General features: G+C 46.1%; 1 pseudogene; it reads right to left on the bottom strand.

Moving 5' to 3' along the window:
- Nucleotides 1-16,544: 16,544 nt before the first annotated feature.
- On the bottom strand, nucleotides 16,545-16,856 carry LOC147965467 (auxin-responsive protein SAUR32 pseudogene; annotated as a pseudogene).
- Between the last annotated feature and the right edge of the window lie 9,391 nt (nucleotides 16,857-26,247).

Raw genomic sequence — 26,247 nt, 5'->3', positions numbered from 1 at the left:
AACATAGTGCCGTGAAAAAAAAGAACTGCCATGAAAAATTGTAATTCTCTAACTAATAAAATTGCCATGATACCTAAAATAAAACTACCATGTTCTCAATAGGAAAAATGTCATGATCTGATTGCTAAAACTGCCATGGTGCCTATAATATAATTGCACATGCAAAAATGCATGAGTCAAATACATATATGCTGTTTGTGGTGACTATCTACTGAATTTCCATGAGAAAAAAATTGCCATCTGCACAAATCAAAACAATCATACAAAAAGTGCCATGTGATTGTTTCCAAAAACAATCATACTGTTGGCCAATAGGAACAAGAAATGTATACACTTTGACATACAAAAAGTTGTAATCACAAAATTAATGGAGCTACCCACGACAAGAATTTAAGTTTTACGCCATGTCAATGAAAAAACAAGATTTAGAGACATCTAGTATAAAGTTCAGTTGACATCTAGTATATGATTAATCAACAATGGAACGATCCCATGAATTCTCGTCGCATATGCAACAAAAACTGTACATAATCAATCAATCAATCAATTAATCTCGAGGCTACAAAATTATGCTGCAACGTATCAATCGATAATAGATATGGAATCTGCATGCTTCATGGAGGTTCGATCAAGTAGATACAACACATTGTACTAAGCTTTCTCCGATCATGGCGGTGTCTATCAATTCGATGACCTCACAAGGAAACCAAGAAAGGCCGCACAAATGAGGTAGAAGTAAATCCGCGCGTATCAACCCTACGCAATAACATGCGGCGGCCTAAAGCACCCGATGAGGTGCGGAAGGCGGAGGTGGTGATGGTGATGGCGCCGTTCTTGGGCCCTCGCCATGTCGACCGCCCTATGGAACCACTCCAAGCTGCAGGGGATGACGATGGCGCCCTCAGGCGCGTACCCGTACTTCTCCCACACCTCAGCGAGCAGCTCGATGATCGTGGGATGCGCGAGCAGCGTCACCGACACCCCAAACTGCCGTGAAGCCTCCCCGTCGTTGCCCACCAAGAGCGTTGCACACCCCTTGGTCATACGCGCCGCCTGGCCGTGGGTAGACACTGACTGGAGGAGGTGGACATGATCTGCTTCTTGGCCCTGCTTCGTCTTTCCTGCCTTCACGGTGACGCTGTTGCTATCCCTTTCGCTGTACGAAGTTTAAGTGTATAAAGTGTTGGGAGGAGCTAGAATTATATAAGGGATTGGAGAGGAACTTCTTGCGATTGCGAAGCCAAGCTAGAACTAGAGACGGATTGAAACAGACGCGGTTTGGTTATCAACTCGGATTATGAGGCGATGGATCTAATCATATCTCCAAGCCGACACATATCTCTCATCTAACTGGGATATTTGAATGATTCAAAGATTTCTCACCACGCCTACCGCGCATTATCTAACACAAAGATGAGAACAACCCATTAAGAAGAATAGGTGTCAAAACCTTGCCAGGTGGAGGACGATTTTTCCTACTTTCTTGGCTCATTCTTCGCACCTGAAAATAGGCTTCTATGTGGAGTTGAATTGGTTGGGAGATTAAGATCTACAAGATGAAAAAAGTTTAATCCCGTAAAAATTATAAGTTTAGTCCCTTACAAATTATAAGGAAATGGGATAACGGATACTTTTTAGACTTTTAGGATGCACACACCAATAAATAAAAAGACAAATCCAGCTGGAAATAGTTTCAAATTCAAATTTCGCTTTAAATGGTACCTTCGGCTACTGCGATCATGCTGCTAATCTTTTTGTTTTTCCATGTGTGATTTGTTCCAAAGAAGTTTCACATCTTCTTGATTGGGATATATCATTTCTTGGGGGCACAATAGCTATGTTTTGTGCTGGGGAAGAGGTAGACAATTTCAAATGTGTACTCAAGAGAGTGTAGAACAAAAACATGTAATCTTCAAGTAACTTGTTCGTTTCATAGCAAGAAAAGTAAGTTGCGTGTTTATAGATTTTCATATTTTAAAGATTAATATATTATCTATCCCGTGCAAAAAATACACAAAGTGGAAATCATGGTGCTTGCTTTTACACACAAGTGCATGTCTTCTATAAGATTTTAGTTAGTGGGATTCACAGATTTATGAGTAGATTCGAGTATATATGGTGGTCTTTGTGCATATGCATGTCTTTCAATCTTTCTTTTGCCCTTGGAACCATAGAATGATAGTTATATGGTAATTTTCTATTAAATAAAGTTATGCCCAAAGTATATATAAAGTAAAATTTTGGTGGCAACACGATGCTTAGGTTTGAGTCTTATTACTTTGAAACCCTCTTGATCATGTAGCTCCAACCTTTAAGGTGTGGAGTAGCACTACAAAAAATCTTGTCATTTTTTGATACCAAATGACCCAACCTTTGGCATTGATGATATCCACGACAATGTAATTTGGATGATCTTTCATTGTCAAGAGATATTCATCATGGAAAGAGATACCCCTCAACTTGTTAGGCGCAATTTCCATCCAACAATCCTAAGCAAAAGTCCAGTTCCAAAATAGATGAAGCAGAGTTTTTTTCCTAATCTTCATTACATAGCACACAGTTGTAGCTTTGTAGGTGAAAAGACTTTCTATGCAAGAGGTTCCTTGTAATGATTTTGTCATGAAGCAATAACCGGTGAAAGATCATATATATGAGAATGCTATCACATTTCCATAGGTGAGTAAAAAGGGAGTGTGCAATGCCTTCTCCTCTGAAGAGCTTATACATGGTTGTCACTAGAGTAGAATTATATCCATGGGTAGCTCCATGTATCCTCTCGATCCATGTTTTATCTAGATAGCATAGTGTTTTTTAGATTTTAATGTATTACTAATGACCTTGAATAGATAGTGGTCTATTGAAAGAGTCCTCGAGGCTTATTAGTGGAATCATATGCTTAAGAGATATGTTATCCCGCATCACAAAAGAAAGAAGTTCTGATAACCTCATTCTGAAGCTACATCCAACTAGTTTTCTTCCCAGAAAATGACAAAGTTCCTAATGCATGACATGAATTTAGTAACTTGGTTGAATAGAAGTAAAAGTTTAAGAATTAATTACCACCAAAATGAGCTTATCATTCTTCCATTAGGGTGAGGGGAGGGTGCATTGGAGTAATAAGATACCCAAATAATTTTCACCCAGAGGTTATCTTCATTGTTTAGGAATTTGTGCAAGTGCTTCATAAGTGATGCCTTGTTGCGGATATAGATATCAAGGACCCCAAGAACATGTTTGAAAGGATCTATATTGTTGACAAGAGGGGGGTGAATAGGAAACTAACAATTTTTAGCTTTTCTTTACCAAATTAAACTTTGCATCAAAGTAGGTTGTCTAGATATGCAACTAGGTGAGCAACATATATGATGCAACAACAACAAGCACAAGAGCAAGCAAGGGATACAACACAATATATCTTGCACAAGTAAAGGTGAGAGATAACCAAGAGTGGAGCTGGTGCAGACGAGGGTGTGTTACCAAAGTTCGTTCCCTTTGAGAGGAAGTACGTCTCCGTTGGAGCGGTCTGGAGGCACAATGCTCCCCAAGAAGCCACTAGGGCCACCGTATTCTCCTCACGCCCTCACACAATGCGAGATGTCATGATTCCACTATTGGTGCCCTTGGAGGCGGCGACCAAACCTTTACAAACAAGGTTGGGGCAATCTCCACAACTTAATTGGAGGCTCCCAACGACACCACGAAGCTTCACCACAATGGAATATGGCTCAGTGGTGACCTCAACCGTCTAGGGTGCTCAAACACTCAAGAGTAACAAGATCCGCAAGGGATTAGTGGGAAGAATCAAATTTCTCTTGGTGGAAGTGTACATCGGGACTTCTCAACAAATCCCTAGAAAATCAACAAGTTTGATTGGCTAGGGAGTGAGATCGGGAGAAAATGGAGCTTTGAGCAATAATGGAGCTTGGAAGGGAAGAGGTCAACTCTAGGAGGAAGAATACCCCCCTTTATATAGGGGACCAAAATCCAACCGTTTTCTGCCCAGCCCGCAGCTAAGCGGTACTGCCGCTCCTAGGAGCGGTACTACTACTTAGGTGGTACAACTCCGGATAGGGATAAGACTACACAGAGTGTATCTACGGTAGTGCTGCTGGAGCGGTACTACCGCTGACCAGACGGTACTTCCGCTTTGGGTCTTAGTCCTGGAGAGGCAGCGGTAGTAGAGGGTGCCAGGGGCGGCAGTATCGTGCCAAGCGGTACTACCGTCCTAGTGCCGCTCTACTACCGCTTGTGGCAAAGTGGGAACAGAGCCTTGCATGTAAGAAAACCCCGCAAGTGGTAGTGGGGACGGTAGTAGGGGCTATAGTACCGCCGGAGCGGTACTACCACAGTACTACTGCCCTACTACCATGAATTACAAACAGACAACCGAAAGTTGCATGCTCGAGGAAACCCTAAGTGGCACAACCGCACAAGTACCAGTGGTACTACCGCATAAGCGATACTACCGTAGGAACAGGCGGTACTACCGCTGGCAAGATTCTGAAAACACTACAAAAAACATAGGAAAGTCTCCGGAGATGGGAAGGAGGTTGTGGGTGCATATGGGGCTGTGTACGTGTCGATTCCACCCATACCATTCCGAAGCGGATCCCCTCTTAATAGTACGGCTTTCCTACGACTCAAATTCACCGAAAAAGAAACATAGAAAAACCGCCGTCTTCGAAAGGCTCTGAGGGGCGTCGAATCGTCCAGTGCCTAGCCATGAGATATCTGAAATGCTCAATGCACACGATTAGTCCGCAAATGCATTGTTATCAATCACCAAAACCACTTAGGGAGAAATATGCCATTACAATCTCCCCCTTTTGGGTGGATTGATGACAATACGGGATTTGCACAAAGAGATATATAATGAGCATTAGCAAACCCAAAAATTTATAAAATATACACAGGCTCCCCTAGATGTGTGCATTCAATAGATGTCCTTTGGACTGCACAGCACACATACTAGGATCAACACTCCCCCTATATTTTATAGACCGGGCAATCCTTGCAAAGATATAAGGGACACTTAAGCAAGGAAACTAAAAAGACAAAAGATCAAACATTCACACACATGGAGACATAATAAGATTAACCAGGGTAGCATATGTCTTACACCATACGGTAGAGTCTGACAACAAACCAAACCAAACGAAGGAAAAGAGTTCACAAGCAGAAACACACAAGCAACAAGAACCAAGCTTGTGACTGAACAACACCCTGCAGAAAGACAAATCCCCGGTCCTAAACCTCTCCCCCTTCGGCATCGAGACACCAAAAAGGAGCAGAGAGTGACCTAATGCAACTCTGGATGGCACTAGTCTCCTCCCATGGACTTGCCGGACTCCTCCTCAGAATCAGACCCATCAGCAGACTCCTCCTCAGACCCATCGGTCTCCTCCTCGATTTCCTGATCCTGAGCTGGAGGAGAAGTAGCAGCATTGGACTCATCCGAGTCCATCCAGTGAGAGTGCGAAGAAATCCACTTGTCCTCCGCAGTGATACGGTCCTCAGAGCCATCCTGAACAGGGATCTCAAGCTTCCTCATGATCGCCTTCCTCTCCCGACGAGCCTTCTTGGCATCCACATGGGCCAAGTTAAGGAAATATGCCCTAGAGGCAATAATAAAGTTATTATTTATTTCCTTATATCATGATAAATGTTTATTATTCATGCTAGAATTGTATTAACCGGAAACATAATACTTATGTGAATACATAGACAAACTAAACGTCACTAGTATGCCTCTACTTGACTAGCTCGTTAATCGAAGATGGTTATGTTTCCTAACCATAGACATGTGTTGTCATTTGATTAACGAGATCACATCATTAGGAGAATGATGTGATTGACATGACCCATTCCATTAACTTAGCACCCGATCGTTTAGTATGTTGCTATTGCTTTCTTCATGACTTATACATGTTCCTATGACTATGAGATTATGCAACTCCCGTTTGCTGGAGGAACACTTTGTGTGCTACCAAATGTCACAACGTAACTGGGTGATTATAAAGGAGCTCTACAGGTGTCTCCAAAGGTACATGTTGGGTTGGCGTATTTCGAGATTAGGATTTGTCACTCCGATTGTCGGAGAGGTATCTCTGGGCCCTCTTGGTAATGCACATCACATAAGCCTTGCAAGCATTACAACTAATGATTTAGTTGTGAGATGATGTATTACGGAACGAGTAAAGAGACTTGCCGGTAACAAGATTGAACTAGGTATTAAGATACCAACGATCGAATCTCGGGCAAGTAACATACCGATGACAAAGGGAACAACGTATGTTGTTATGCGGTCTGACCGATAAAGATCTTCGTAGAATATGTAGGAGCCAATATGAGCATCCAGGTTCCGCTATTGGTTATTGACCGGAGACGTGTCTCGGTCATGTCTACATTGTTCTCGAACCCGTAGGGTCCGCACACTTAACGTTACGATGACAGTTTCATTATGAGTTTATATATTTTGATGTACCGAAGTTTGTTCGAAGTCTCGGATGTGATCACGGACATGACAAGGAGTCTCGAAATGGCCGAGACAGGAAAATTGACATATTGGAAGCCTATGTTTGGACATCGGAAGTGTTCCGGGTGAAATCGGCATTTTACCGGAGTACCTGGAGGTTACCGGAACCCCCCCCCCCCCGGTAACCTAATGGGCCTTAATGGGCCTAGTGGAGGAAGAGGAGAGGAGGCCTAGGGGCTGCCGTGCGCCCCTCCCCCCCCATGTCCGAATTGGACAAGGAGGGGGGGCGGCGCCCCCCCCCCTTTCCTTTCCCTCCTCTCCTCCTTCCCCCCAAGTCCTAATCCAACTAGGGAAAGGGGGAGTCCTACTCCCGGTAGGAGTAGGACTCCTCCGGCGTGCCTCCTCCTAGGGCCGGCCGCACCCCCCCTTTCTCCTTTATATACGGGGGCAGGGGGCACCTCTAGACACACAAGTTGATCTTCGTGATCGTTTTCTTAGCCGTGTGCGGTGCCCCCCTCCACCATACTCCTCGATAATATTGTAACGGTGCTTAGGTGAAGCCCTGCGACGGTAGAACATCAAGATCATCACCATGCCGTCGTGCTGACGAAACTCTTCCCCGACACTTTGCTGGATCGGAGTCCGGGGATCGTCATCGAGCTGAACGTGTGCTAAAACTCGGAGGTGCCGTAGTTTCGGTGCTTGATCGGTCGGGCCGTGAAGACGTACGACTACATGAACCGCGTTGTCATAACGCTTCCACTATCGGTCTATGAGGGTACGTAGACAACACTCTCCCCTCTCGTTGCTATGCATCACCATGATCTTGCGTGTGCGTAGGAAATTTTTTGAAATTACTACGAAATGAGTGGGAGGAAAGTAGAACTTGATGAGGTAACTATACCTGCTCCCTTATTGGAAAGTAGTTCATCACAGAAACCGGTTCCTGTGACACCTACACCAATTAGTGAGGAAGCCAATGATGATGATCATGAAACTTCTGATCAAGTTACTACCGAACCTCGTAGGTCAACCAGAGTGAGATCCGCACCAGAGTGGTATAGTAATCCTGTTCTGGAGGTCATGTTACTTGACCATGACGAACCTATGAACTATGAGGAAGCGATGATGAGCCCAGATTTCGCAAAATGGCTTGAGGCCATGAAATCTGAGATGGGATCCATGTATGAGAACAAAGTGTGAAATTTGGTTGACTTGCCCAAAGATCGGCAAGCAATTGAGAATAAATGGATCTTCAAGAAGAAGACTGACGCTGACGGTAATGTTACTGTCTACAAAGCTCGACTTGTCGCAAAAGGTTTTCAACAAGTTCAAGGGATTGACTACGATGAGACCTTCTCACCCGTAGCGATGCTTAAGTCTGTCCGAATCATGTTAGCAATTGCCGCATTTTATGATTATGAAATTTGGCAAATGGATGTCAAAACTGCATACCTAAATGGATTTCTGGAAGAAGAGTTGTATATGATGCAACCAGAAGATTTTGTCGATCCAAAGGGAGCTAACAAAGTGTGCAAGCTCTAGCGACCCATTTATGCACTGGTGCAGGCATCTCGGAGTTGGAATAAACGCTTTGATAGTGTGATCAAAGCATTTGGGTTTGTACAGAATTTTGGAGAAGCCTGTATTTACAAGAAAGTGAGTGGGAGCTCTGTAGCATTTCTGATATTATATGTGGATGACATATTACTAATCGGAAATAATATAGAATTTCTGGATAGCATAAAGGGATACTTGAATAAGAGTTTTTCAATGAAAGACCTCGATGAAGCTGCTTACATATTGGGCATTAAGATCTATAGAGATAGATCAAGACGCTTAATTGGACTTTCACAAAGCACATACCTTGACAAAGTTTTGAAGAAATTCAAAATGGATCAAGCAAAGAAAGGATTCTTGCCTGTGTTACAAGGTGTGAAATTGAGTAAGACTCAATACCCGACCACTGCAGAAGATAGAGAGAAAATGAAAGATGTTCCCTATACTTCAGCCATAGGCTCTATCATGTATGCAATGCTGTGTACCAGACCTGATGTGTGTCTTGCTATAAGTCTAGCAGGGAGGTACCAAAGTAATCCAGGAGTGGATCACTGGACAGCGGTCAAGAACATCCTGAAATACCTGAAAAGGACTAAGGATATGTTTCTCGTATATGGAAGTGACAAATAGCTCATCGTAAATGGTTACGTTGATGCAAGCTTTGACACTGATCCGGACGATTCTAAATCGCAAACTGGATACGTGTTTACATTAAACGGTGGAGCTGTCAGTTGGTGCAGTTCTAAACAAAGCGTTGTGGCAGGATCTCCATGTGAAGCGGAGTACATAGCTGCTTCAGAAGCAGCAAACAAAGCAGTCTGGATGAAGGAGTTCATATCCGATCTAGGTGTCATACCTAGTGCATCGGGTCCAATGAAAATCTTTTGTGACAATACTGGTGCAATTGCCTTGGCAAAGGAATCCAGATTTCACAAGAGAATCAAGCACATCAAGAGACGCTTCAATTCCTTCCGGGATCTAGTCCAGGTGGGAGACATAGAGATTTGCAAGATACATACGGATCTGAATGTAGCAGACCCATTGACTAAGCCTCTTCCACGAGCAAAACATGATCAGCACCAAAGCTCCATGGGTGTTAGAATCATTACTGTGTAATCTAGATTATTGACTCTAGTGCAAGTGGGAGACTGAAGGAAATATGCCCTAGAGACAATAATAAAGTTATTATTTATTTCGTTATATCATGATAAATGTTTATTATTCATGCTAGAATTGTATTAACCGGAAACATAATACTTGTGTGAATACATAGACAAACTAAATGTCACTAGTATGCCTCTACTTGACTAGCTCGTTAATCGAAGATGGTTATGTTTCCTAACCATAGACATGTGTTGTCATTTGATTAACGAGATCACATCATTAGGAGAATGATGTGATTGACATGACCCATTCCATTAACTTAGCACCCGATCGTTTAGTATGTTGCTATTGCTTTCTTCATGACTTATACATGTTCCTATGACTATGAGATAATGCAACTCCCGTTTGCCGGAGGAACACTTTGTGTGCTACCAAATGTCACAACGTAACTGGGTGATTATAAAGGAGCTCTACATGTGTCTCCAAAGGTACATGTTGGGTTGGCGTATTTCGAGATTTGGATTTTTCACTCCGATTGTCGGAGAGGTATCTCTGGGCCCTCTCGGTAATGCACATCACATAAGCCTTGCAAGCATTACAACTAATGAGTTAGTTGTGAGATGATGTATTACGGAACGGGTAAAGAGACTTGCCGGTAACGAGATTGAACTAGGTATTAAGATACCGACGATCAAATCTTCGGCAAGTAACATACCGATGACAAAGGGAACAACGTATGTTGTTATGCGGTCTGACCGATAAAGATCTTCGTAGAATATGTAGGAGCCAGTATGAGCATCTAGGTTCCGCTATTGGTTATTGACCGGAGACGTGTCTCGGTCATGTCTACATTGTTCTCGAACCCGTAGGGTCCGCACGCTTAATGTTACGATGACAGTTTCATTATGAGTTTATATATTTTGATGTACCGAAGTTTGTTCGGAGTCCCGGATGTGATCACGGACATGACGAGGAGTCTTGAAATGGTCAAGAAATGAAGATTGATATATTGGAAGCCTATGTTTGGATATCGGAAGTGTTCCGGGTGAAATCAGCATTTTACCGGAGTACCGGGAGGTTACCGGACCCCCCCCCCCCCCCGGTAACCTAATGAGCCTTAATGGGCCTAGTGGAGGAAGAGGAGAGGAGGCCTAGGGGATGTTGCGCGCCCCTCCCCCCCCCCCAAGTCCGAATTGGACAAGGAGGGGGCGCGGCGCCCCCCCTTTCCTTCCCTCTCTCTCCTCCTTCCCCCCAAGTCCTAATCCAACTAGGGAAAGGGGGGAGTCCTACTCCCGGTAGGAGTAGGACTCCTCCGGCGCGCCTCCTCCTAGGGCCGGCCGCACCCTCCTTGCTCCTTTATATACAGGGGTAGGGGGCACCTCTAGACACACAAGTTGATCTTCGTGATCGTTTTCTTAGCCGTGTGCGGTGCCCCCCTCCACCATACTCCTCGATAATATTGTAGAGGTGCTTAGGCGAAGCCCTGCAGCGGTAGAACATCAAGATCGTCACCACGCCATCGTGCTGACAAAACTCTTCCCCGACACTTTGCTGGATCGGAGTCCGGGGATCGTCATCGAGCTGAACGTGTGCTAAAACTCGGAGGTGCCGTAGTTTCGGTGCTTGATCGGTCGGGCCGTGAGGAGTACGACTACATAAACCACGTTGTCATAACGCTTCCTCTATCGGTCTACAAGGGTACGTAGACAACACTCTCCCCTCTCATTGCTATGCATCACCATGATCTTGCGTGTGCGTAGGAAATTTTTTGAAATTACTACGTTCCCCAACACCAAGTACATCTTGTGCTGAACATCGGTCTGAAGGCAAAAGAGCTTCTTCACCTTATTCTTGAGCTTGGCTGCCCAACCTCATTGACCAGAAGAATGCTCTGTGCCGGGTGCAGGACCACCATCATCACCCTGATCCTCTCCAGAAGCAGAAGACACAGCCGCCTCTGGGCGAGTAGTAGAGGCCCAAATCTCCTTCTGACACAAGTTAAGAAAGTCATGAGGAGTCAAGGGTCCGGTCTCAAGAGGCACACCAGGGAAAGTGGAGTTCCAGGTAGTCTGGATCAGCTTGAAGATGAAAGGAGCATAAATTGGGCAGGCATCTCCATAGGTAGCACTCACTAGCTCCTTCCACATGACATGAGAGACATCCAAGACTGCATACGTGCCCTTCTCAGAGTGGCACAACAGAAGCATATCCACAAGGTGGCCATGCACCATGTCCAAGTTGCCAATGCAAGGAAAGAGAGTGTGCCGGAAGATGCGATGCATAATTTCGAAGAATGGCTAGAGCTCCTTCTTGACTCCCTTCTCAGTCTTGGTGATAATCACATGAGGATTCAGCTCATCCTTGTGAGTAACCCCCCCCCCCCTCGTGGTGAGGATGAAGGCCAAGAGGCTTCCTCGGCCCCTCGTCAGGATATCCAAGACGTGCCATAAACGCATTCCAAGTGGTGCGCAATTGACTGCCATAGGTCATCCAGATCAATGTGTGCTCTGAGTTGGTGCCATACTAGATGGTTGCAAAGAACTGAGCAACCAACTTTGCATCAAAGTCATAGTTGAAGGTCATGAGGGGCACGATGTTGAGCTGTTCATAGAGGGAACGAGCTTCTCCAAAGTATGCCTAGTACTTCTCCATATGATCCATATTGATTGATTTGGTCTTCACAAACAGGTTATTCCTTCCCATTATCCGATCAAAGTACACAAGTGATAGGTCCTTATTCCAGAATGGTGAGCCAACTAGAGAAAGATCCTGAGGAATGAGGTAGGGGTTTTGCTCACGATATTGCCAATACTCATTTTGCTTTAACTCGGCTGCCGTCTTGACTAGTTCCTTCTTCTTGGGAGCAGCGGTTGACTTGACATTGGACTTGCCCTTGTTCTTGGCAGACTAGCGACGAGCAGGCAGAGGTATGGGGGCAATCTGTTCTTCATCTTCGGAATACACAATTCTGGCATGATAGGTGAGACCATGCTTGGATGGGGGATTCACATTCTTGCGACGGACCTTGGAGCTACTACCACCTGAAGTGACACAAAACCGCAAGGGAAAACATGAATATAGACTATGCATAAGCTAGGAAGAAACAAAGGTGAGAAAGGAAGGTTTAGGGAGCATTCTGGAATTTGGGGCCTCGAGCGGTAGTACCGCGGATCTGGGGCGGTAGTACCGCCCGAGCGGTAGTACCGCTGCGCAGGAGCAGTAGTACCGCTTTGGGAACGGGCACATGGAACGCCCAGATCCGGTAGTACCGGAGGTCACAAATTCAAAAATGCTCCACTAAATCTTCAATCCTCCTATCTAGTAGTCATTCAACATCCTACTCAAGCCCCGATTTAGCCAAAAATCGAGAAACCACCATGCATTGCCCTAGAAACCTAGATTCAAAGGAGAGAACCATAGGAGCAACGAACGAGGGCAATACCGAGGTCCATGGTGAGGGAAGGTGGTGGGAAACAATTCCACCGGTCGGAATCGTTGAAGACGGCATGGAATCGGCCAGCTGGAGCAGCGGCCGGGGCTATTCTTCGGTGCCTGAGAGAGAGAGAGAGACGTGGGGAGGGAGAGTGAAAGGGTATGGGGAGTTAGAACTCCCCCTGCCTGATGCTTACTCCCACCGCGTCCTGCTAAGCGGTAGTACCGCTGGAGGTAGCGGTAGTACCGCCCCGGTACTACATCCTGGCAGAAGGCCCAATAGTACCACTCCAGCGATAGTACCGCTCGAGCGGTAATACCGTTCCCTCACAGCGGTAGTACCGCCGGCAGTGAGACAGAACAGCCCAAACAGGGAACAAAAGGATTATACAGAGTAGGGGTTGAAGCATAAGGATAGGCTTGGGATAGAGACTCAAAAGAACATCACAAGGAAGAGATACTCCAAGTTCGAAAAAGACCGAGAAACCAAGAGCAACTTGGAGTAACTCAAAGCACAAACTTTAAAGGATCAGCATAGTTGACTAGAGGGGGGTGAATAGGCAACTAACAATTTTTAGCTTTTCTTTACCATATTAAACTTTGCATCAAAGTAGGTTGTCTAGATATGCAACTAGGTGAGCAACCTATATGATGCAACAACAACAAGCACAATAGCAAGCAAGGGATACAACAGAATATAGCTTGCACAAGTAAAGGTGAGAGATAACCAAGAGTGGAGCTGGTGGAGACGAGGGTGTGTTGCCGAAGTTCCTTCCCTTTGAGAGGAAGTACGTCTCCGTTGGAGTGGTGTGGAGGCACAATGCTCCCCAAGAAGCCACTAGGGCCACCGTATTCTCCTCACGCCCTCACACAATGCGTGATGCCGTGACTCTACTATTGGTACCCTTGGAGGCGGCAACTGATCATTTACAAACAAGGTTTGGGAAATCTCCACAACTTAATTGGAGGCTCCCAACGACACCACGAAGCTTCACCACAATGGAATATGGCTCCGCGGTGACCTCAACCATCTAGGGTGCTCAAATACCCAAGACTAACAAGATCAGCAAGGGATTAGTGGGGGGAATCAAATTTCTCTTGGTGGAAGTGTAGATCGGGGCCTTCTCAACCAATCCCTAGAAAATCAACAAGTTTGATTCGCTAGGGAGAGAGATCGGGCAAAAATGGAGCTTTGAGCAATAATGGAGCTTGGAAGGGAAGAGGTCAACTCTAGCAGGAAGAAGACCCCCCCTTTATATAAGGGAGCAAAAATCCAACTGTTTTCTGGCCAGCTCGCAGCTAAGCGGTACTACTGCTCCTAGGAGCGGTACTACCGCTTAGGTGGTACAACTCCGCACAGGGCTAAGACTACACATAGTGTATCTACAGTAGTGCCGCTGGAGCGGTACTACCGCTGATCCGAGCGGTACTACTGCTTTGGGTCTTTGTCCTGGAGAGGCAGCGGTAGTAGAGGGTGCCAGGGGCGGCAGTACCGTGCCAAGCGGTACTACCGTCCTAGTGCCGCTCTACTACCGCTTGTGGCAAAGTGGAACAGAACCTTGCACGTAAGAAAACCCCGCAAGCGGTAGTGGGGACGGTAGTACGGGCTATAGTACCCCCGGAGCGGTACTACCACGGTACTACTGCCCTACTACCGTGAATTACAAATAGACAACCGAAAGTTGCACGCTCGAGGAAACCCTAAGCGGTACTACCACGCAAGTACCAGTGGTACTACCGCATAAGCGGTACTACCATAGGAACAGGCAGTACTACCACTGGCAAGATTCTGAAAACACTACAGAAAACATAGGAAAGGCTCCGGAGATGGGAATGAGGTTGTCGGTGAATATGGGGCTATGTACGTGTTGATTCCACCAATACCTTTCCGAAGCGGACCACCTCTTAATAGTACGGCTTTCCTACGACTCAAATCCACCGAAAAAGCAACGTTGAAAAACCGCCGTCTTCGAAAGACTCCGAGGGGCGTCGAATCGTCTAGTGCCTAGCCATGAGATATCTGAAATGCTCAATGCACATGATTAGTCCGCAAAATGCATTGTCATCAATCACCAAAACCACTTAGGGAGAAATATGCCCTTACAACGTCGCTCTTTTAGTTTACATACTTCGTCCCATGAATTCATCCCATGAAATGAGAGTGTAATCTCTTTCTTCCATGCCCTATTTCCTCCAAAAGAAGTGTTTTGGATAACTATTAATCCCGCGAACAAGGAGAACATATGGCCCTTAAATTTTGAATCTCAAAGTAGTGCATCCATCATCATCCCATGTGAGTGTCTGCTGGGCGTAGTAGGGGTGCATAACTCAGAAGTCCTTAGACACCCAATTCGGTGATATTGTCCGGGTAAACCCATAAAGCATCCTCCTTCGAGTCGGTACCCTCACTCACCCCAGCACTTGGTCATGACTCCCAAAGGTATATCGTCACGTTATGTATGAAACAAAGTTGCAAATTATGAATCGGATGTCGTTGGTTGATTTGATTGGATTATTTGTATGACCCATAAAAAACAAATGTAAAAACATAGTAACACAATCCTCTGTATTCCTATTTTCAAAACAATTATGATTATTTTTTGATACTTCTCATTATTTCTCCCTGTATTTCTACGCCTATGGAACACAATATATAGTAACATAGTAACACAAGATTTCTACGCCTATGGAAATCTTGTCTCTCCAAGTATTTATCCCTGGCAACGGCAAGATTGAATCCCTCTTGAAGTTTCATTGGACCCAATATATAGTGATTCTATCTTCTAGTTTGGGGTCCTCCTTGTCAAAGTCAAGGACTTATTTGCAGTTTCCTATTTCTGTTGGGTCATGTTGTAAGATGTACAGCCCCACAACTTCATGCTTAAAGCTTCGGGGCCCTTCTAGTTTAAAAAAGAGGGTGAAACTAGACTCTCGTGAAACCGCATTTCAACATTGCTACATATTCAATATTATTTGTACGACTTTTGTACGACAATTCAACGAAACCTTTCATGATGTCCGTTGAGTGAAGCAGGATCTTTGGATCACTTGTCATGCCAGAACTGGACTGTAAACCATTGCACGTGAAGTAGTTTCAACAATGAAACCAAATGTGGATGATCAATAAATAGTTTTGCTTAGAATTATCATTAAACATATTTTCTTGAGAAATAAAATTTTCATTCAATCAATATATCGAGGGGATGCAACCTCGACGAGCGAATCCCCGTTCTCTGCATAATAAGATGTGCATAGTTAATACGTCAAAGAGAGAGAAAATGTAATACATGAAAAAGAAAAGGTACAAGCTAGGAATGGGGAGGTCATATTCGGATATTATACTAACGTCCATGACGAAAGAAAACCTCTCTAGCCATATGTTTTGTCGGGTAGGCGCCATCGTAGAAAGTCACCGTCTTCCGTCCTATGCATGATAGACCAAACGAAGAAAATGCACACATGCATGAATAACCTGCAGAGGGGTTGACACATTTTTCTTTCTGCTAAAACCCTCATTGTTCCGAGAGAGCCTCAGAGTCAAACATAAGGCGGCCACCTCACGAGAATATGTGAAGAAGACATGTTAACAGTACCCATCAACAAATTTTCATACATGTTATGCGTAGTGAGGGAAAGGTTTAAAACTACATGTATGATAGACCATACAGTGGAATTAAACTCGTCGTAGCCACAAAAAGAGCCACACTTTGCCATCCTGCCAATTGCGACGTCTTTAGTCAAAAATCACACCTCTGCGTAAAAACAAATAAAAAAAATCTTAACTTCCAGATGTATTTTGAGTTAGTTACAAAATTTTACTCGGTCTCAGTCAATCGATCACATAAAGAGTCATGCCAGTTCGGTCAAACTAGACACACTACGTGCTGACCTTTCTCTAGATCAAGGGATTCAATTCGAGCAAGAAACCAAGGAAAGACGTGGAAACTAAACCTAGCCGCGCAAGTGGTGGATCCTAAACAACAAAATGCGCCGGCCTAAAGCACCCGACTAGCTGAGGAAGGCTGAAGTGATGATGATGGTGGTGTTGGTGACGACGGTGCCGTTCTTGCGCCCTCGCCTCGTCGACGGCCTTCTGGAACCGCTCGACGCCACAGGGCAGGACGATGGCGCCCTCGTGCGCGTAGCCGTACTTCTCTTCCGCCTCAGCGAGCAGCTCCATGATCCGCGGGTGCACGAGCAGCTCCACCGGCACCGTGAACCGCCTCGTCGCCCCGTCCTCCACCTCCTCGCCCACCAAGAACGTAGCGCACCCCTTCTTGATCATGGATCCAAGTCGAATCTTTGCTGGTTCTTGCGCACGCGGACGCAGACGCAGTGGCGACGCGAACAGGGGATGAGGCGCTGGTTGCCCTCGTCCTCTCTTCTCTTCTCCTCTGGTCAGACTTTGTGGTGCCGCAGATGTTGAGTTTATATAATAGACGCGAGTGGCTGCATGAACGCGCTGCTTTCCCGAATTGGAGTCTTCCTCGTGTCGTCGTTACGTAGAAGAGTAGTTTGCTACTGGGATTACGCAAGGTTTCTTCCGTTTGACCCAAGTTTTCTATGAAATTAGAAGAAAAAAATAGATTGGTGAACAAGCGGCCCACGGGCTCTAGTGGGCTGAATTGTGACCGTTCAATCAAAAATTAAGGTTCAGGAAGGACCAGAGGTGAAAAAATCCCGGTACAATCCGGCGTGGATTTTTCGATCCGCCTTTTTAAGGCGGTGTGACCAGAGAGTGAGGTCATAAATAATAGCCCTAATTACATCATTTGGAAAGAGAGACAAGTTCCTAAAGGTTTTGGCGTTTTGAGAAACCCACATTTTCCATAGCACGAGCAACAACAACCCCCGGCTCTCGTGTCGCTCCCGCGAACGGCTCAAGAGCAAACGCTAGCCGCCGCCAGCACCCCACCCACCCTCCCCACCTCCTCTCGCAGCGGCCGGCGGAGGGGCCCTTTTCCTCCTTCGCCCGGGGATGGCTGGCACGGGCCGGTGGCATCGGGGGAGCTTGAGCGGCAGCGCACGCTCGGGGCGGCGCTTTTGGCCGCCGAGGCTATGCATGGAGGCACGGGGGGCTCCGGGGCGCGCGGATCTGGTGAGGGGCAGCGCGTGCTGACCGCGGTCGGTTAGCGAGTGCGGGGATCTGGCGCGGTGTGGCACGTGGTGGTCATGGCCGGTTCGCGTGCACGGGCGTGTGTGGTGACCACGGTGGCTCGGCTGGGCGACGGTGGTCGTTGTGGTGTGCGTGGTGTGGCTGCTTGGCTGGGCGACTACGTGTGGTGTTCGGCGGGGGACCTGGATTTGGCAGGCCTGCCGTGGGCTGGCGGCCCGGGCAGGGTTCTGCCGGCGACGAATGTTGCCCGATGGCGATTGTTGGAGGAGGAAGGCTTCGCCCGTGGTTTGGACGCGGGGTGCATCACCAGATCTGGTTTCCTGCAGGCCCGTCGTCAAGGAGGCTTGTTGGTGGCCCTGCACAGCGTTGGCACGCTCGTTGTGTGTGTGTGGGGGGGGGGTGCACGGTCTAGTGGAGGTATGGGTCGGCCTCGGCCGGCTGCACGGGAGTGGCTGCCCGGGGTGAATAGTCAGGCCGGTGCTAGTCGGCCGGCGGCGACGACACTCATGGGCATCGCTATCCTCCTTGTGGGCGTCGTCGGGAATCTTCACTGCCTCTATTCCTGGATCAAGTTCTTCGGGTGAAAGACCAGATCCCGCTGTAGGGTCGGCCATGGTGTCATTTTCAACGTCGTTCCCCTCTTTAGGGCGCCGTCTTGAAGACCTTGATCCCATTGGTGCTTCCTATGGCTGGAGGTGCAAGGTGGCTTCAGTGGCAACGATGACGGCGATGAGCAATGTCGGAGGTATGGCCTTGGTCGTGGTAGTCGGCTCCCGCGTGTCCGTCGGTGTGTCTCGACTGCCTGTTGTTGTGAAGTCGAAGCCTTGGTGGTGGTGGGGGGCGGTGGTATACTATGACACGTGACAGATGGCTCGTTCGGTGATCCTCCGTGACGCCACCCCTGCCTGGTTTTCCTTAGTAGTTCATCGTCGTAGTCGGAGCTGCGCTGCCTAGTATGGATTGTATGGAGTGTTGTGCTGCAACTATTAGGGTTGTTGTTTCTTTTCTTTTCTTGTCTTTTCTTTTTCTCTTCTCTTTGGATCTGGTCCTAGGAACTTCACCACCTTGTTGTTTTCCGCTGCTTCTTGCTATTATCAATGAAATGCCAGCGATGTTGGATCTTTCAAAAAAATAGCACGAGCAACATAATAAAGGGTCAGATTGACGGAGGAAGTCCGGGCTGAACCGACGCATTCCACAAGTCCGCCAATGGTGAGAAACGGGGCAGCAACCCAATAACACCCCAAATGGAGGCAGTCATCGGGCATGTGAAGAAAATGTGAGCTTTGTCCTCTGGCACTGCGTTACAACATGGATAGGATGAGGAGTCGATGATGGTCTTGTGATGAAGATTAACCCTCGTGTCTAACCTTTCCAGCTAGAATAACCAACTAAACACATGTACCCTGCTAGGGACACGAGGGTCCCAGATGTGAGCAGGTGTGGGATCCAAGAGCTGAGAAGCAAGAGCATCGTAGGCGCCCTTAGTGTAGAAGGCCGCTCCATTAAGCATGGACCTTTCCTCGAGTACTCCAATGAGGCGCACAACCTGCAACAGACATCTCAAGGCAGCAAGTTCATTGGTAGCGATTAAGGTTAGCCGGCTACGCAAGCCCAGTTCAATCCCATCCATCATTATCTTGTCAACAAGAGCATTGGGCAAAGTATGGTGTGTAAACAAGCAGTGGAGAGTGGCTCTGGCAACAACCATCAATCTAGCCAAAAAAGTGTTGAGGAGCCATTGCCAATATTAACTTGTGAAATCTCTCTAAGAGTATGCAAGTGTTTGAAAATAGCTTTGCCAAGAAAATCTTCTCCCCTGATGAGACGCAATGGCGACCGAAGCTGAGCATTTCCGTTTGCTATAAATCAGCCCCTCCCGAGCTTCTCTGGCCATCCACACCTCCTCCACTAGCCACAAATCGACCAAAGCCAAGCGGGCAAAGGCTAGGAGGGCCTCCTGCCTCGGATCCTCGTCGGAGCTCCGCCGTGGATCCCTACGGCCACTTCCTCTCTCCGATCCGCCTCTCCCTCTGCAAACACCTCGAGCAAGTCCTCCTCGAGCTCCTTAGCGTGACTAGGTGGTCGGTTGTTCGGAGTGACGCGGAAACATAAACAACGACGAGCCCCGCCGCCTGCCGTCTGTGGAGACAAAGCTCACCTCGCCGTTCGTCCACCTCCGGTAGAGGTGTAGGTACGTAAGTGCTCCCCTGGGTCCATCCCGACCATCGCCAGCGACCGTCGTGGCCTCCTCGCCGGAGAACAACCGTCGGCAGAGCCGCTCACCTCTTCTCTCTCTCTCTCTATCTATCTATCTATCTATCTCTATCTCTATATCTATATCTTTCTATTAAACCTGACAGGGGAACCCACCTGTCAGCCTCTCTTCCCCATCCCAAACCGTTTTCTAGTGGAGGCGCTAGCGAAAAATACGTCTTTGAGGTGGCCTTCTCTGGAATTCGATTTAATTCAAATAAATTCATATTTTGACCAGAACTTTGACCACCTCTAGTATCTAAACTATAAGTCCAAACGAGTTGAAACTTTTTGCCATTGTTTTGTATTGAGCTATTCTTTTTGTTGGTAAAATTTGAGATTTTCCTTACTGTCTAGAATTTCTGGCAGCAGAAAATGCCTTATGTGACATTTTCTATTTGCTATTATTATTATTTTGAAAAGAAAGTAACTTTATGAAAGAAGACCAGGAATATTTTGACAGTCCTCTAGAATGAGCCAAACCACATCATCCATTTGCATGATGGCATTGCAATTGCCATGGTTCATACTTGAATTATTTTATAATGTTTGCTCATTTAAATCATTTTTGCTATTAAGCTGAATATGCTTGTGATTACATGATCATTGCTAGGGCATGCTCATTTGCATCTAGTAGACTAAATGAATTATTGTTACTGTTAAGATTCATTTGTTAAATAGTTATGTTACCCATGCATGCTATTGTTGATATCATGCTCGTATGCATTTCATCATGTTATTTTGCAATGGCTCAGATGATCATCATTCAAGTTAATCTTGCTGTTAATTGAACTTGAACAAGCCTGTTGGCTAAGTCATAGTGCCAACAATCGAGCTCACCAGTGAAGCCACATTTTCCTGGATGGGGAGGGCCTAATTCGGTCTATTGTTATGCCCATTGTCAGTACCTCTAACGAGGGAAGGTTATATGTGCATGCTACCCTGGCCCGGTAGGCGGCTATAACCTTGTGAGGCCAAGCTTTAATGGTACCAAAGTCCTCGTTTGGGACGGTTTAGTGTAGCCACGATGGTGGCAGGGCGTCACACAGTGACACACACCCATGGCATGGCCCAGACGGGTGTATATCGGAGTGGCCGGAGGAGTGTCATGCAATAGATTGCTTTTGTTGGAACATCTATATGGTCCACCTGAATGGGAATATGTACTAAAGTACGAGGTCAAGAGTTCCATGGTGTGGGCATGGTGTACTAACCTCTGTAGAGTGTACAATCTACTGGAATAGCCGCCTCCTCGGTTGTGGACACAGTTCATAGTAGGTCGCACTATGGGTCAACAAATACTAAAACTTTTTCATATTAATGAACCCCGAGCTCGTACAATGAGAAGTTGGTTGATCTTTATGTTGTCATGCGATGACCATGGTGGTAAGAAAGATCTATCCTCCAAGGTGGTTATGCTATAATCACCGACATGAGTAAGTTGGTCCATGAGAGCTGATGTCCCGCAAGTGTAGGGTATCAATTGTAGTCCTTTCGATAAGTAAGAGTGTTGAACCCGAAGAGGAGTAGAAGGAAATGACAAGATGTTTTCAGTAATGTATTTTCTACAAGCACTGAAATTGTCGGTAACAGATAGTTTGATAGCAAGGTAATTTGTAACAAGTGACAAGTAGCAATAGTAACTTAAAGTGGAGCAAGGTAGCCCAATCATTTTTGTAGCAAAGGACAGACCAGAAGGGTCTCTTCAAATAAGCAAAGCATTCTTGAGGACACACGGGAATTTCATCTAGTCACTTTCATCATGTTTGTTTGATTCGCGTGCGCTACTTTGATAATTTGATATGTGGGTGGACCGGTGTTTGGGTGTTGTTCTTATTTTAACAAGCCTCCCACTTATGATTAACCTCTCTCGCAATCATCCGCATCTACGAATGAAGAATTAAGATAAATCTAACCATAGCATTAAACATATGGATCTAAATCAGCCCCTTACGGAATAGCGCATAAACTAGGGTTTAAGCTTCTGTCACTCTAGCAACCCATCATCTAACTACTACTCCACAACGCATTCCCTTATGTCCAAATATGGTGAAGTGTCATGTAGTCGACGTTCACATGACCCCACTAAGAGAATAAACAACATACATATCATCAAAATATCGGACGAATACCAAATTCACATGATTACTTAATTATGACAAGACGTCTCGCATGTCCTCAAGAATAATAGTAACTACTCACACATCATACCCAGGCCCAAGATTAGAGGGGTATTGAATGGCATATTGGATATGAACATATAATCTTCCACTAAATAAACAAACTATCATCAACTACAAGAGGTAATCAACACTAATAGCAGCACATAGGTTCCAATTAGAGGTTTTGATCCAAAGATTGAATACAAGAGATGAACTAGAGTTTGAGTTGAGATGGTGTTGTTGAAGATGTTGATAAAGATTGGTCCTCCCATGATGAGAGGGTTGTTGGTGATGTCGATAGCTTCGATTTCCCCCTCCCGGAGGGAAGTACCCCTGGCAAATCGCTCCGCCGGAGAGCAAAAGTGCTCCTGCACAAGTTCCGCCTCGAGACGGTGGCGCTCCGTCTCGAAAGTCCTATCTTTATTTTTTCTAGGGTAAATGGGCTTATTGATGAGGACATCCCAACCATGGGCACCACACCACCAACCATCAACGGTCCAATCACAAGAAGTCGCGCAATGCAAATACATGATCAGGTTAATGCTAACTTAAGTCTATCATTTGACCTTGAAAACATGGTTGTGCCTTCACCTCCTTTGTTGTTGGTTGAACTCAGGTGCGATGTTGAAGAAGGCCAAACACATTTCAATCCGTGCAAAACAATGTTTTACGGCGGGGAAACAAAGGTAGGAATTCATGAAGAATGAGTTGTCTGCTGAAGAAACATTGTTCCGATTCTGACGAAACAATGTTTTGCACGAGTTTTGATATCCCAACTTGCGAAAGGTTTCCAGAACTCGAGTTTTCTGCTGAAGGAAACATTGTTCGACCACAGTTAACAATGTTTGGTCGGGAACTGTCAACCACCTCCAACGGGAGTTTTCCAGAAGCGACCTCATTAAGTCTTGAAGCAATTTAGTCAAACAAAGCTGCTTAACTTTCACACCTAAGCTGGTTCCAGAAGCTAGTTCTCTTTCACACCTATCTAGGGGGGGTTGTCCCGATTATAAATAGGCTAGCTCTTCCCTTCGTTGGGGACTTTTGCCATTTCTACCAAAGACCAAAGACATAGACTCCTCCTGAGATTGGAGAGCTCTTGTTATCCTTATTCTCATGATTCCTTGAGAAATTGCTCCTAATTTGTGATCCACGACTAGATCGTGTTGTGTGGATTAGAGTTCATGGTTTCCCTTGCGGATTGCACCTATCCCATGCTCCATGACTTGAGCGTGGTTGTGTGGGGTAGTATTGAGGGTTGTGGATCGGCGAATGTTCGGATTGCAAGCTTCGGTGAGCCTCCTCCTCATCGGGTCATAATCTCTTATTTTCCATTTTCCGACTGCTTGCAGCTAGTTATCCCCATCCGTTTATCGATCCTACGCCGTGAAGATCGGACCTCCCCTTGAACACCCTCTTCTTCGAAGACGGTGTCGCATCATCTGGTATCAGAGCAAGGTTTACACAGGAGGATCTGTATCTTTGTTGCTAGATCTATCCTTTTAAGTTCGGTTTCTCCCCGTCCTAGAGTCCAAAGCCAAAAAAAGCCACCAAAAAAATCCAAGCCTTTGTTGCTGAGATCTAGTTGTTTGCTTTACTCTTTGTGTTTGCACCAAGTTCTATCCAAAGTTGCTGCTGTTTTTCTTTGAGTCTTGTTGTTGGATCTATTGTGCTGCAAAAAAGGCAAAAAAATAGGAGTGAAAAAAAGAGCCAAAAAAGAAGAGAAAGTGTTGAGAAATTGTGCAATCATTTTCAGTTGGGTGAGAAATTTCAGAAGTTGTAGTGGCAAGTGTTGCAGCTCAAACGTGGTGCAAGGATCTACAAATTTTTCTTGTTCTTTTGGTTTGCATCAATTGGATCTCAGCACTAGCCCTCCCTTTTTACCCCACCCAAATCCACCTTTAAACCGTCAGCTTCCTTCCTTGCATTCGCTTGTCCACTCCTGATTTGCTACTTCCGCACAGCCGCCAAGGAATCATTAGAATTTGGGTAAGCAAGAAGGTGAGCTGAGTGTTTTCCACATATATTTTCCTTTTGTCCACTTGTTTCCAAAAGTTAACATGACAGGATCCAACTCGAGTGTACATGGACATCAACATGTGGAAGATGATCTCCCAAAAACTCGCGCAACACTTGGTGATATGATTGATGAGAGTATAGTTGCAGCTATGCGAAGGATGTTCGGTGGTCGTCTTCCTATTGCGGTTGATGGGGATCAACATCAACACAGCCCCGCTGCCTCGCTGGCCGCCAACAACCGGCAACGTCAAGAACACAACGATCGCCATGTTGGTGGTGAACGAGCGGCAGGAGCTTATGCCCACGGCGCCCCTGCTATTGGTGCTGAACGGAGGCGTGACGACTTTGATGCCCCTCGTGAGGGTGGGCTGCATGGAGGAGAAGCTCGCGGGCGAGGCCATGACCCCCGCGGGTTTGCTGCGGATCACCGGCGACGAGCGACACATGATGGTGATGCCATCTTCCTTGAAGATCTCTCCGAGCATGGTGACGAAGATGAAGGCATGGGGGACTATGAACCCTACTCCCCACCTCGCCACGGTGCTGCTTTTGGTCGCAATGGTCATCATTATGACCGTCGTGATCAAGATGACTATGACAACCAAGCAAGAGTGAAGCTACATGTGCCATCATTCAAGGGAAAAGAGGATCCGGATGCATATATTGAGTGGGAAGAGAAGTGTGATCAAATCTTTCGCATCCATGGTTTTTCTGAAGCCAAGAGAGTTGATCTTGCTGTTATGGAGTTCTCTGGTTATGCTCTTACAAGGTGGAATCATCTGCAAGACGATCGGTTGATGTCCGGCAATAATCATATCCGCAGTTGGACTTTGATGAAGGAAGTCATGAGGCGTCGTTTTGTTCCATCATACTATGAGAGGCAATTGTACAAGCGGTTTCAGGGGCTCACTCAAGGTTCCCACACTTTTGAGGAGTACTATAAAGAGATGGAGGTGCTACTAATTCGGACAAGAACCCGTGAAAGTGATGAGGCGAAAATGGCAAGATTTTTACATGGGTTGAATGGTTAAATATCAGATTTTGTGGAGATGTTTCCTTATGATACAAATACAAGATGTGGTACATCAAGCTATAAGAGTTGAGAAGAAGAATATGCGTAATGGTTGTACTCATGCTTTCCAAGGCCGCACCACCACATGCTCATGGCAGCGAACACAATAGCCATATGGTTCTCAATTTGAGGGTGCACCACCTAGGCACCCACATGCCTCGACGGCTTCCTCACCTGCTATTCGCGATCAAGATAAGAGGCCACCAGCTATAGCAGGAGTATCCTCTGCTCCACCTCCAGAAAAGAGTTCTACACATAGCAGCGACATTCAATGCCAGAAGTACAAAGGAAGAGGTCATATTTCTTCAGAATGTCCAAGCAAACGAACTATGATAATCAATGAATGAGGTGAATGGGAGTCTGAAAGTGACCTTGAAGGTGGCAATAATGAAGTGGAAGAGGAGAAAGGTTGGGAAGTAGGAGGAACTATTTTATCTCACGAAGAACTTCATGGTGAAGCTTTGGTTGTATGTCGTTCACTTAATTCCCAAGTTGTGGAGGAGGAAAAGGGGCAGCGGCATAATCTTTTCCACACTCGTTGCCTTATCGACTCAAAGATATGTCGAGTGATTGTTGATAGTGGTAGCCGCAACAATATTGCAAGCACGGAGATGGTCGAGAAGCTTCAATTGCAAACAAAACGTCACCCACATCCATACCGCATGCAATGGCTGAATGACTGTGGCGCAATTAAGGTGATTAGCAGCATGCGAATACCAATTTCAGTAGGGACATATCAAGATGATGTTGAGTGTGATGTGGTGCCGATGCACACTTGTCACTTTCTTCTTGGACGACCGCGGTTGCATGACCATGGTGTGCAAATCAGCATGCATGCGAATCGCTTATATTTTGTCCATAGAGGAGAAAAGTTCACTTGGCTGCCCATGACACCCGAGGAATTCTATCTTGATGAGATGAAAAGAAAAGGAAAGAAAAAGGGAGAGAGTGATCATACACAACGAGTGAGCCACCAACATAGTGAGGGAGTGTTTCCACAACCAAAAGCTCCACAACCAAATATGACCAAGCCCCGGGAAAAAGATGGATTAGT

Source organism: Triticum urartu, chromosome 6A (genome assembly GCF_056163025.1).
Source record: "Triticum urartu cultivar PI428250 chromosome 6A, HENAU_Tu73, whole genome shotgun sequence".
Taxonomy (NCBI): Eukaryota; Viridiplantae; Streptophyta; class Magnoliopsida; order Poales; family Poaceae; genus Triticum; species Triticum urartu.
This window is presented reverse-complemented; position numbering and strand designations above follow the sequence as displayed.